At 38.2% G+C, this 12,274-nt stretch overlaps 1 protein-coding gene and 1 non-coding gene across 2 annotated transcripts in view; one reads left to right on the top strand and one right to left on the bottom strand.

Annotated features, from left to right (window-relative positions):
• Vmp1 (vacuole membrane protein 1) overlaps window positions 1-12,274 on the top strand; it is a 121,181-nt gene that overhangs the window by 35,390 nt on the left and 73,517 nt on the right. The gene's annotated exons all lie outside the window — the stretch shown is intronic.
• On the bottom strand, window positions 4,025-4,127 carry LOC111813120. The gene has a single exon (XR_002818454.1). It is a non-coding gene; the product is annotated as a U6 spliceosomal RNA (small nuclear RNA).

Here is a 12,274-nt window from a genome sequence, read left to right as displayed (position 1 = left end):
AGATAAATAGGATATATTCATGAATTAAAATATTCAATTTAAAAGACTTAGTCCTCCCCAGCTTTGTCATACTAGTCAAAATTTAAGCAGATTATTTCTGTATAAATTGATAAGCTGCATCAGTCAGGGTTTTACTAGAGAAACAATTATAGCACAAGATATGCAAATGTATAAGAAATTACAGAATTGACTTGCAAGGGTGAGCCACAGAGTTGGATGAGGAACATTCAGTGGGTGTCAGCATTCTGGAAACTGAAGGTTTCAGGCCAAGGTCTGTGGTTCACTGCAGTGGCCATGAAAGTCGGTATCAGGAGGGTGATGGAAGGCTGATGAGTGAGTACGCTGGAAGCCTGAAGAATCCAAGGCAGAAGCTGAAGAGTGCAGTAGAAACCAGGAGATGACTTCCAAGCTCAAGTCAAAGCCTGGAGCCGGTCCTTCCTCGTTTCTCGTTTGTACACATTCTGGTGTAGAACTGCTGAACCTGTTAGTTAACTTCTAAACTTCTCAAGTTTGACACAATCAGTGAACCACTACATAAGCTGGCTGAACTTTTTTTAAAACTGCAAAGAATAATACATAAGAAAAATTCTTTGAAGATAGAGTATATGTTGCACTAAATTGTCTATCTTGGTACTAATACCACATTGTCCTTTTCTTTTATTTAACCACATTGTCTTAATTACAGGCAGTTTCTAAGTCATGGTAGTCAATAGTCTATGAAGCCCCAAAGTATATCTATTTCTTGTTTTTCTTTTCTACCAGGAATTATACTCAGGGCCTCAAGCTTGCCAGGCAGGCACTGTGCCGCTGCGCTACATTCCCTGCTGTTTCTACTTCTTGATCTGGCTAGTGACTAGCTGTGTTTTTAATAATTTATGAAGCTATATGTATAATGTATTTTTCTATGTACTATTCTTTAAAAGATACTAAATGCCCTGCCTTCATAAGTGTATTCTTTTGCTTTAAATTTTGATTATTCTTTGAGTGACTCTTGTTTTGGGCTTTTTTTTGGGGGGGGAGGGTTACCGGGAATCAAACTCAGGACCTCCTCAGGCTTGCTAGGCAGGCATTGTGCCACTGAGGTAAATCCCCCGCTCCCTCTGAATGACTCTGGTTAATATCTATTATAGTTTCCTGTGGGGTGTTCTATTGTTTCTTCATGGTGGTGCTAGAGAACAAACTCAGAGCTACATTCATGCTAAGCAGGCGCTGTACCACTGAGCTACACTCCCAGGCCTGCGCTGTTTTTTATTAGATCATAACTACTTCCTAAAATCATAAATGTTACATTTCTGAGCCCTCTTTTGGACTTGCACTGAGAACAAATGGGCTGCCTTATGGTCTCACAACATTACGTCTTGCTATGAGGTTGTCTCTCAGTGGTAGAGCTCTAGCCTAATATGCACAAGCCCTGGGCTTTAGTCCCCAGCACCACATGATAATTTTTTTATAAAATAATCTCTGTGCTAATTTATCTCAGTTCTCTTCAGAAACCTTAAATAAGTGGCTTGAGCTGTAGCACAGTGCTAGAGCACATGTTTAGCATGTGCAAGGCCCTGGGTTTGATCCCCAGCACTGCCAAGAAAAGAAAAGAAGAAAAAGAACTTGACCATTTACTTAATGCAAACATTCTAAAGTATCGTGTGAAATACAAGAGAAATTAAACATAAAAGATTTATGTTTTCTCTTCCCTCTTTGCACCCTGCCTAGAGGGCTCAGGCTGTGCCATTTTGCCCTGGGCACCTCAGCTTTTGTCCTGTGCCTCCTGCTCTTGTACAAGTCCTCATGATCTTGGTTCAGCTTCTAGCCTTCACTGCTGACACTCCAGTGCTTGTTTCTTCTCCTGTGCACTGTTGCCCCTGGGCTGCCTCTTGCGGTGCTTTTATAACGACCCAGTGGTGCTACCTCTGTCCAGAGCCAGTACCTCTCCTCCCACTACTTCCAGAATACATGGCAGCCACTGTCCTATTACCAAAAACCAAGCGTGGCTACTTCCAGCAGAATCTTTTTTTAACTTTTCAGGTCAGAATTTTTATACTGCACTTGTAAAAATAAAGATTTACACATTAAAAATTTTTTTAGAAAAAAAAGATTTATGTTTTATAAATAACTGTACTATAGGTCATTGTAATAAGCAACCATCATAAATTGTTGTGTGGTCCCTAAAATAGGGACAGGTTTGCTGGAAGGAGAAAACACTAAAAAAAACTTGAATTTTATTGAGGGGAAGGCAGAGATTAACAAAGGGTAATTGGAGACTTTTCACTCTTCCACAAATGGGGAAAAAAAAAAAAATCCATGTGAGAAAGTAAGTTGATTTCAATTTGTAAAATGTTGAAATCCCAGCTATTTAGAAAGTTGATAAAGAAGAACCACAAGTTCAAGACCAGCTTAGGCAACTTGGGAAACCCTATCTTAAAATAAAAATAAAAGGGGCTGGGAGCATAACTCAGTAGTATAGTCCTTGCCTAGGATTTTCAAGACCTAGGATTCATCTCCAGGTCACTAGAGAAAGAGAGGTTTCAGGTTAGGGGGATTGGCTATTGTATGGGAGTGCAAAAAGCTAAAATAATTAAAATGGCAAGCGTTTGTGTTTTATTCCTCTAATACCAATTACTTAAGTGACTGAGGCAAGAGGATTGCACATTTGAGGCCAGTCTGGGCAACTTAACAAGTCCTTTTCTATAAATGAAAGAAAGGAGGCAGGTTGGCTAGCTAGGATATGGTTTAGTGGTAATGTACCCCTAGATTCAATCCTCTGTATCAAGAAAAAAGGTAAAAGAAAATCTGCTAAAATGTGAGCATCACTTATAAAATTACTCTTTGAGAACGGATTTTTCTTAATATAGTGTTGTATTCTAAAGGCCTAAAATAGTTCTGGCACAAAGTAAAACACAATGAATAAGTTAGCGTAAAATAAGATCTTTGAAACCTATGGGTTTAGGAATAGACAAATTCTTGTATTGGCAAAACAGTTTGACCCTAACATCTGAGTCTTGTGACCACTGATGAAAACCTGATCTATATATGATTTTCTCTTAATTTTCAAGATAATTTTGTGTCCACATCAGTCTCTGTGTCAGGAATTGAACCTAGGACCTAATGCCTGCCAGGCAAGCACTGTGCTGCTGATCTGTATCCTCAGCCCAAATATATTCTCATTTCTATAACAAATAAAATTACATGTAACTACTGCTATATAAATTATATTTTAATGTACTTTTTACATTCAGTGTGTTTAAATGTAGAGAAACAATAGGCATAATGTTATTTTACATGTGATTTTTATCATTTTATACTATGATCTGTTTTATCTTTTTAGTTATTAAGTAACAAAATAGAAATTAAAGTATGTGAACTACAGGTCTTCCTGATTTTATTTCTTAACTCGATATGTTTTTATTCATTTTGTTTGGTATCTGTGTGAAACCTTGCCTGCCAATAGTCCAGGCTACTGGTTGGGTTCATTTACTAAACTGTTTCACATGTAGGTGAGATGGGGGGAAAAGCCTTCTGTGGTTAGCATATTTTTCTAAGATAGTACCTTCCAAACATACTCTTTGTTTTGTTTTTGTTTTTGTTTTTGTTTTTTTGCTTGTTTGTTTATTCGTTCTGGTTTATTCTGTAACTAGAAAACTAAATTCTTTGACAGAAATTGCAGGGTGGGCCTAATCCTCCTCCTCCTGCTCCTCCTCCTCCTCCTGCTCCTCCTCCTTCCCCCCTCCTCCTCCCCTTCTTCCCCTTTGTCCTCCCCCTCCTTCTCCTCATCCTCCTCCTCATCGCTGGCTCCAGCCCCACCCTGGCCTTTCTTCTCATTCTTTCTCTTCACGCGGCCTGGGCGGCCTTGCTCATAAGGAGAGTGCAGGGAGAAGTCTATGTGCTTCTGGAGTCCAGGCACACAATGAAGGCCAGGATGTTCTCCACCTGCTAGTGGACTCTAATGTGGCCCTGGCAGATGAGCATACAGGCATGGTGGATGGACTTGACCAGGCCCAATTTAAAAGACCTAGGTCTGCAGGCACCTAAAAATATGGAATGCTTCACGAATTTGCATGTCATCCTTGCACAGGGGCCATGCTAATCTTCTGTCATTCCAATTTTCGTATATGTGCTGCTGAAGCGAGCAGCCAAGCACAGTCTTGCATATTAACTTTTTGAAATCCATTAGATTTCTCTTAGTGTAAGAAAACATGCAGCAGGGTTTCTTTGTGCAGAACTGATAGGCAACTGAAGTAATGCTTATTCCATCTTGGATGGTCTACAAATTATCCAGTGTGAAAACAGTTAATGTTTGCATGAAGCAGCTCTTGACCTCTGGTGCATCTCTGTGCAGCTTGTTTGGATGAGTCGAAGTTTTTCTACCTTATTAATTGGTATAACCCAGGTTTTGAGAGCATTCTTTCTCTCCTTTGGACCAGATAGTACTTGCTCAGACTTTGTGGACCATACCGTGTCTACACTGTTACTCTCTTCTGTTGTAAGAGTTGCATAATGGTCATAGATGGCACAGAAATAATTGGCTGTGGCTGTTTTCCAGTAAAATTTTATTCAAAATGGCCGGGTGGATTTGATCAGGAGCTTGTAGTTTGTTATATTAACAGTGGTAAACCAGAAGAATATTGAGCTTGGGAGCTGTAATGAGATAGCTAACCTTGCTTTTAGGTATTTATTTGGGGAGCATACTTGAACATGCTAGGCAAACATTCTATTACTGAGTTATACCCCAGCACAATTTTTTTTTCTTTTTCTTTTTTTTTTTTTTCTTCGCGGAACTGGGGATTGAACTCAAGCCGTTGTGCTTGCCAGGGAAGCACTTATTCCACTGAGCCATCTCCCCAGTTCCAAGCACAAATTTTTTTTTTTTTTTTAATTTTAGATGTTGTAAACAATTACTGTTAACAGAAAAATATGACTTACACTGTAAACAACTGGTTTAACAGGAACATTACTCCTTAATGAGAACTTTATTTCAAACATCTTTATGTGCACATACTTCATGATTCACCAATTTATAAGATGAGAAGATTAAAAGGGCAATTTGTAAATTGTGTGATTAATGAATTATAAAAGGCTTTTCTTTATCAATAAAACTTTGAAAAGAAAAAAAAAGGCTTTTCTATATTATAACAGAAATATGCTGTTTACCATTTACCATCCTACCTATGACAAAGATACAGATCTAGATCTAGATATAGGTATAGATACGGTTTTTGACACTAGATGGAGCCATTTCCACAAGAAAGATTTAATGAAACCCTATATGTGTCTCTGCAATATGCCCAGCTCCTAGACAAAGAACTATAAAGAGAAACATACATCAAGGTTGAATATATATTTTTAAAAATCTGTTTATTTATTACAAAGTCTTGCTGTGCAGCTTGGTCTTGTAGTGATTCTGTTGTCTTAGCATCCCCAGTACTGGGATTACAGACATGCGCCACCATGCCTGGTTTCATTTCTCAGCAGGGCCAGGGCTGCGTAGCATGGAGTACCAGGGATCAATCCCTAGGTGCCAGGCAGGCGCATAGACTACTGAGCTATTTCTCCTGCCCTAGGTTGAAGATATTTTAAGCACAGTTTTTTAATACCATAATTTAGTGCTTTTTTTTTTTTTTTACGATATTTTTTTTTGAACTCAGGACCTTGTGCTTGCCAGGTAAGTACTTATTCTACTGAGCTATCTCCCCAGCCCCAAATTTACCTTTTGTGTGTTTTAAGCATTCAAGTTGCCTTTTCTTAAAGCAGTTTGCAAGTAGTAAAGTTTGAGACTATTTAATTACATTGTAGAATAGACCCAAGTTTTATTACAAGCTATAACATGAACAGGTATTATCTTTTGAATTATATTTATGAAGCATTTGATTAATATAATCAATTAAAAATATACTCCTTTTTAAGTTAAAGTCGGTTGTGAGATATTGGCCCCTATCTAAAATTCATGTGCCTGTTTCTCCTTTAAACTTTGGATATATTTTTTTTTTCTTTTAATGCATTTAGTACAGGGGATACAGGTTCTGCAGGGTCTCACTACGAAGATTGTACTTGTAGTGATTCTCCTGTTTACAGCCTCCCAAGTACTGGGATTACTGGCACACACTACCGTGCTCAATCTCAATCGCTGTCTCAGCACGCCCCAGGGGTGGGTCCAGCAGGGCATCAAACCCATGGCCCCCAATGTCTGCCTAAACAGGAGCTTTAACCACTGAGCTGCTTGACTGGTGCTGTTTTTAAAGCTCTTTTCTCATTAGATGTAGACATTTCTGATACTTCTCACTCGATAGGCAACCTCACTATCATTTCTTTGTTTGTTTCTTTCTTCCTTTATTATTATTATTTTTTTTTTTTTTTTTTTTCAGAACCAGGGATTGAACTCAGACCCTTTCTCTTGCCAGGGAAGCGCTTATTCTACTGAGCCATCTCCCCAGCACCTTTGCTGTCATTTCTGCCTGTGTCTGTCTCTCCCCCCCCACCCCTTCACTATTATTTCTATATCTCTCTCTTTTTCTTTTTCTTTTTCTTTTTCTTTTTCTTTTTTTGGTACTGGAGACTGAACCTGAGGCATTCAACCACTGAGATACATTCCCAGAACTTTTTATTTTAGGACGTGGTCTCACTGAATTGCTCAGACAGAGCTTGAACTTACAGGCCTCCAGCCTCAACCTCCCTAAGTGCTAGGATGCACCTAGTTGCCACCATACTCAGCTACAGCTTTACGTCTAATTATTGCTTCCTTTCTCACCTGTTTATCCTTTAAGGTTGAAAAAGGGAAAACTACCAAAAACTAAGATTTTAGTATGACTTGATAATTACTGTTGTTATAAGCTTGTAGTGACTCAAGCTCCTATGGAGAGAAAGTCCAGCAGGCCCTTCTTTGAAAACAATGTTTGCCTTCTATTTGATGGGGTCGTGACAGCTTTTCTCTATGTCTTCCCCCAAGGAATGACTCATGATTGGAGTCTTATGAGTGTTGCCACATCAAAAGAAGAAACCAAGGTCTCTAGGACCTAGGGCTGGGGTTTTGCCAAGCCGAGGGGGTATGCACAGACTGGATAACTTCCTGCCCTTAAGATAGTGGTTATTAATATATGCTTAAAGTGAAGCTACAAAGATTCAGTGAGTTTAAATCTGTTCAGTTGGATATGAATACTAAGCTTTTTGTATAGCCGTCTCAAAAAATATGTAATCTATTTCTCTTAAACACTTAAGTCAATTTAATGTTGTTTGGGTTTAATGGTGTTTACCTAATAAATGATAAATAATCCAAATATCTCAAGACATATAGATTAATCCAGTATAATAAAAATGGCACCAAGACAATGCTGTATAACTTGAAACATGAAATAATACTGTAGAGTTTATGCTTTTGTTTTGGCTAGCAATTTTCTACTGTGCTTGCACTTTTCTAATATAATCTCATAATCTTTCATGTTACTTGGAGAGCACAGATGTGATTGTGCTTTTTTTGAAAGAAGAGGATAAAATTCTGATTATAACTACTAAGTTGCTAATAGTTTTAGAAAAACCAAAACCCACATTAACTAATGGCGCAAGTTACTACCATCAGACATACTTTTACAGAAAGGGAGAGACATGACTTGAAACCTTTTATTTATTTTTTAATTTGATGTATTTAGTGCAGGGTCTCACTACATAGCTGGGACTCATAATCCTCTTGTTTCAGCCTCCTCAGCTCTGGGATTATAGGCATGTGCCACCACTCCTGGTCTTGGCGGGTGGCTCAGTGTGCCCATGTTCTGGGTCCAGCATAGCATGTGGTTCCTCCAGTGATCGAACCCAGGTCCTTGTGCTTCCCTAGGCAGGTGCTAGGACCACTGAGCTATCTCTACAGCCCCAAGACGTCCTTTTAAAAAGAGTATAATGAATAGGTTTTTTTTAAAAAAAATTTTTTTTGAGACAGTTATGCTGTGTAATCAGGCTGGTTTTAAACTTATGATCTTCCTACTTTAGCTTTCCTATTTACTGGGGAAATAATGTGTTAGTTTAGTCAATATTGAATTGTCTCACAGTATCGGGGATTGAACTGAGCGCCTTGTACATGTTAGGAAAGCATTTTACCCCTGGGTTACATCCCAGCCCAATAGGTAAACTTTCATTGCCTATTTGAAGTCAACAGTTTTATTCTCTGACCTTCTAGAATTATTTGCTGTGGACCATAATCTTAAGCATTGATTTCTGACTGAGAAAAGCAGTGGTTTAAAAAACTTGAAGGAATAGAATTTCTGTGTATGCAATAGGGTTTGGGAAGTCCCCCTAAAAGCACAACTTTAAAAAAAAATGAAAAGAAAAAAGGAGGTTGTTTTGCAAATCATACAGATAACCATTTGTCGTTTCTTCATGTATCACCCAGATACCCTTAATGAATCACTTCCAGACTAACCACTGACTCCTTTTGTTCCTGAGCAAAGGAGCACAGCAAACAAATGCTTTCCCAGTGAGTCAGCACAGGGTTCTTGATTTTATTACCTTTGGCCTGAACTTCCCAGACAAAACTAATTGGAAATTTCGCCTTTGGGTTCTCACTTGACTTCTGTGTATAGATGATGGATTAGGCTATGAATTGACATTACAGATGTTGTGGAAACAACCCCAGTCTTTAGGAATGTTTTATCAGCTCTGAGGGAGCCGTGTGAGTGTGGAATGTCTGTCTCTTGTCTGCTTTGTCTTCCTTACAGATATGCACACTCCATCCTTAATGTTATAGTCTCCATCTTGGTTGATAAAGAGGCTTGACTAGACTAGGCTTATAGTACACTAAAAGATCATTTTAGATTTTTTTAGTTTTTAAAACATGGCCCTAACACTCAAAGATTACCCTAATCTCTCTCTGATTTTGAGAGTTATACACAGTATATATTGAAGAAACATGGATAGGAGTATAACCTTTTTATCTTCTTGAATGCTAAAATGTACATGTGGAATGTTCAATTGTAGGTAATCGTCAGCCCCTCCTTGTAAATCTGGAGAACTTGAAAAGTACAAAATCCAGAAAGTGGTTTATTTGTTTGGAATAAAGCATTAATAGCATCCTATTTATCACTTTACTACTATAATTTTTTTTTTTTCCCCAGATTGAAAGTGTAAATGTACTCATTCTAGCCTGACATGCTGGTGCAAACCTGGAAACCCAGCACTGGAGAGGCTGAGGCAGGACATATAGAGTCCTTGATGTACAGCCCAGGAAGTTTATATTTGTAATCCCATGAAAAGCTATTGGAATTCTAGTGAGTTAATTCCAGTCTACAACTTCCAGTGCAACCCATGAGGAAAGTAAAGACACTAAGGCATATTTGTTGTTATGGAGTACCAAGCAGTCTTAAGTCCAGCCATGATGGTGGCTATTCAGAACAAAGGCCTCAATCCAAGGCCAAACTCAGGTTTCATTCATTCATGAAAAAAAAAAAAAAAATAGTTTGAGGATGAGTGACTGTGAGAATGGCGGGAAGTAAATGAGTGCTGTCAGTGGGGCTAAGAAGGCCCGCATTCACCTCTGCAGTATGCAGAGATGGATATACAGAGTGATCTGCATAACACAACTGAGATTATAGCTAATGTTGCGGAGTTCTTGCTTCAGCTCTGATGTGTAATCTTTCAGACTCCAAGAAGTCATAACCTCTATCTCCAGGCTCCATCCCAGTGGACAGCGTGGAGCATTGGCTCTCCATCCTGTCTCATCCCATGTCACACAAAGGAACAGCAGGTGGGATCTGCTATCTTCAAAGACTACCATTGGCACCTCGGATGAACCTATATGCATTGCTTATAACCAATTGAAGGGATAAGTAAAAGTCCTGGCCAGCTCTGTACATCTGAATACATGGGACTAGGGTCAGGCTTAGCCAAAACTGAGGTAATTGCTGCTCTTTTTTTTTTTTTTTTTTTTTTTTACGAAACTGGGGGTTGAACTCAGGCCCTTGAGCTTGCCAGGCAAGCACTTATTCTACTGAGCTGTCTCCTCAGCCCTGTTCCTCTTTCAATGTAGTCTTCCACAGGAGGATCTGGATGAGTTTGAGGGCAGCCTACATGAGCAAGTTTGATGCCAGCCTGCACTACGTAGTGAGAATCTGTCTTTAAAAAATGTCATTCTTTCATACAAAGACCCTAATTTCAGTTTGTGACACCAGGACATCTTTCTCTGGGTTGCAATGGATGCTATGTTATTCTCAGGACAATAATTAAAACTTCTTTTCTGTGCTAGATTAGGATTATTTTTTGTTTGAGGTTTGGAAAGTTTCATTAGTAGTAAGGAGAAAGTGAATAAATTCTGGATTTCCAGGAGGGTCCTAAATGGGGTGGCCCAGATTAAGATATTTTTGTTCAATATAATTTTTAAGAATTATAGTTTCAGGGTCAGGTAGGGGTGACACATGCTTATAATCCCAGTACTAGAGGCTGAGGCAAAAAGATTGCTGTGAGTTTGAGGTCAGCCTGGGCTACAAAGTGAATTCGAGGCTAGCCAGAAAAGCATATCTAAACCCTGTCTCAAAAAGACTGAAAAAGGTGATTCCACCTCTTATAGGACTATTTTTTAATTTTTTAAGTTTTTCTTAGAACTAATAATGTATTACTACTACTGAAGTTAGAATAAAAGTTGATTCTATAAAATTATATGAGTTGAAATTTTTTCAGTCATAAAGTTTTTTTTTTCACTATCCATTAAAGAATATAAATTGGGGGAATGTAATGGGGGGAAGGAGTACTGATGATTGAGCCCAAGGCATCATGAATTTAGGTAAACACTGTAACAAACTACATACCTTGCCACTCTCTCTGTTTTGTAGAATTTCTTTACTTTGAGACATTTTCCTCAGTTGCGTAGGCTGGCCTTGAATTTGATGTTCTCCTGCCTCAGTCTTTCAAGCAACTGTGATTAAAGAAATTCAGTACCATATCTAGCAAAGTGTAGCTTTTTGGATGTACCTAAAAACAGTTTTTACCAGGCATGGTGACTCACTCCTGTAATCCCAGCAGCATTGGAGACTGAGACAAGAGGATCTGAGAGTTCAAGGCCAGCCTGGGCTGCAAAGTGAATTCAGATCAACCTGAAGTGCATAGATCTTTTCTCAAACAGATGTGCCCCCCACCCCCGGGAGTGGGGGAGATGCTTTCAATGCAACTTTTGGGCTAATTTTAATTTCGAAAAGAAGTAAAGTATAATTGGCCAGGAATGTTTCTACACACTGTTATGCCAGCACTATGGAGGCTGAAGCAAGAGTATTGCTGTCAGAACAAAGTCAGCCTGCACTACATGGTGAGACCCTGTATAACAAGATGGGGGAGGGAGGGGCTGGGGAGATGGTTCAGTGGAATAAGCGCTTCCCTGGCAAGCGTGAGTTCAATCCCCGATTCCGCCAAAAAAGAAAAGGGAGGGGTAAAATATAAACAAATTATTATATAACTGATTTAGTTCATGCTAAACTACACTGTACAATTAATTACCTTTTTACAAAAGAGATTACTATGGGGGCAAGTCTTCTGTCCTTCCAGTGCTCTTTACTCTTCGTAGATTCAACTTTCCGTCTAATGTCACTCTTCTACCATCTGAGAACATCTGTTAGCATTTATTGTACTGCATATCTGCTGGAACAAATTAGTTTGGCTTTTGTTTATCTGAAAATGTTTTCATTTCATCTTATTTTGAAATATATTTTCCATGGGCTCTGACTTCACAGAGTTTTGTTTTTCTTCCTTTTTTTCCCTGTCATTTTGCAGTTTTAAAGAAGTAATTCTGTTGTCTTTCAGTTCGAGTTATTTCTGATCAAGTCTTATGGGATTTTTTTCCCCTATGGATAATGTATTATTTTTATCCTTTTTGGTTGCTTTTAAATTTTTTCTGCTACCAAGTTAGAACAGTTTCAGTATGATTTGTCTGTAGTGATATTCAGCACTTTTTTTAGCACGTTAACTTTATTGAAAATTGGTATTAATTATATAGCAAATTAAGAATTATAGACAAATAATGAAATGTGAAGATGTAGACAGTGAATTTTAGAAAAATATTTCTGAAATTAATATAGCGAGATTAATAATAGATTGTACATTATAAAAATTACTTACAAACTTAAATGAATATAACAATAAAAGTTGTCTAAAATAAACCTGAAGAAGAGTTTACTAATCAGTCATAGTTCACTCTGCAAAATCAAAAAACTTATATTCATATAATTAGAATTCTCAAAGTAGAAGGGGGTAGGCAATAAATATTTAAAGGTTTAAGATTTCTGAACTTAGTTAAAATTATAGCACATTTCCAAGA

This window comes from Octodon degus, unplaced genomic scaffold (genome assembly GCF_000260255.1).
Source record: "Octodon degus isolate 3935 unplaced genomic scaffold, OctDeg1.0 scaffold00164, whole genome shotgun sequence".
NCBI classification, from domain to species: domain Eukaryota; kingdom Metazoa; phylum Chordata; class Mammalia; order Rodentia; family Octodontidae; genus Octodon; species Octodon degus.
Note: the sequence above shows the minus strand (reverse complement) of the source record. Positions and strands in the feature narration are given on the sequence as shown.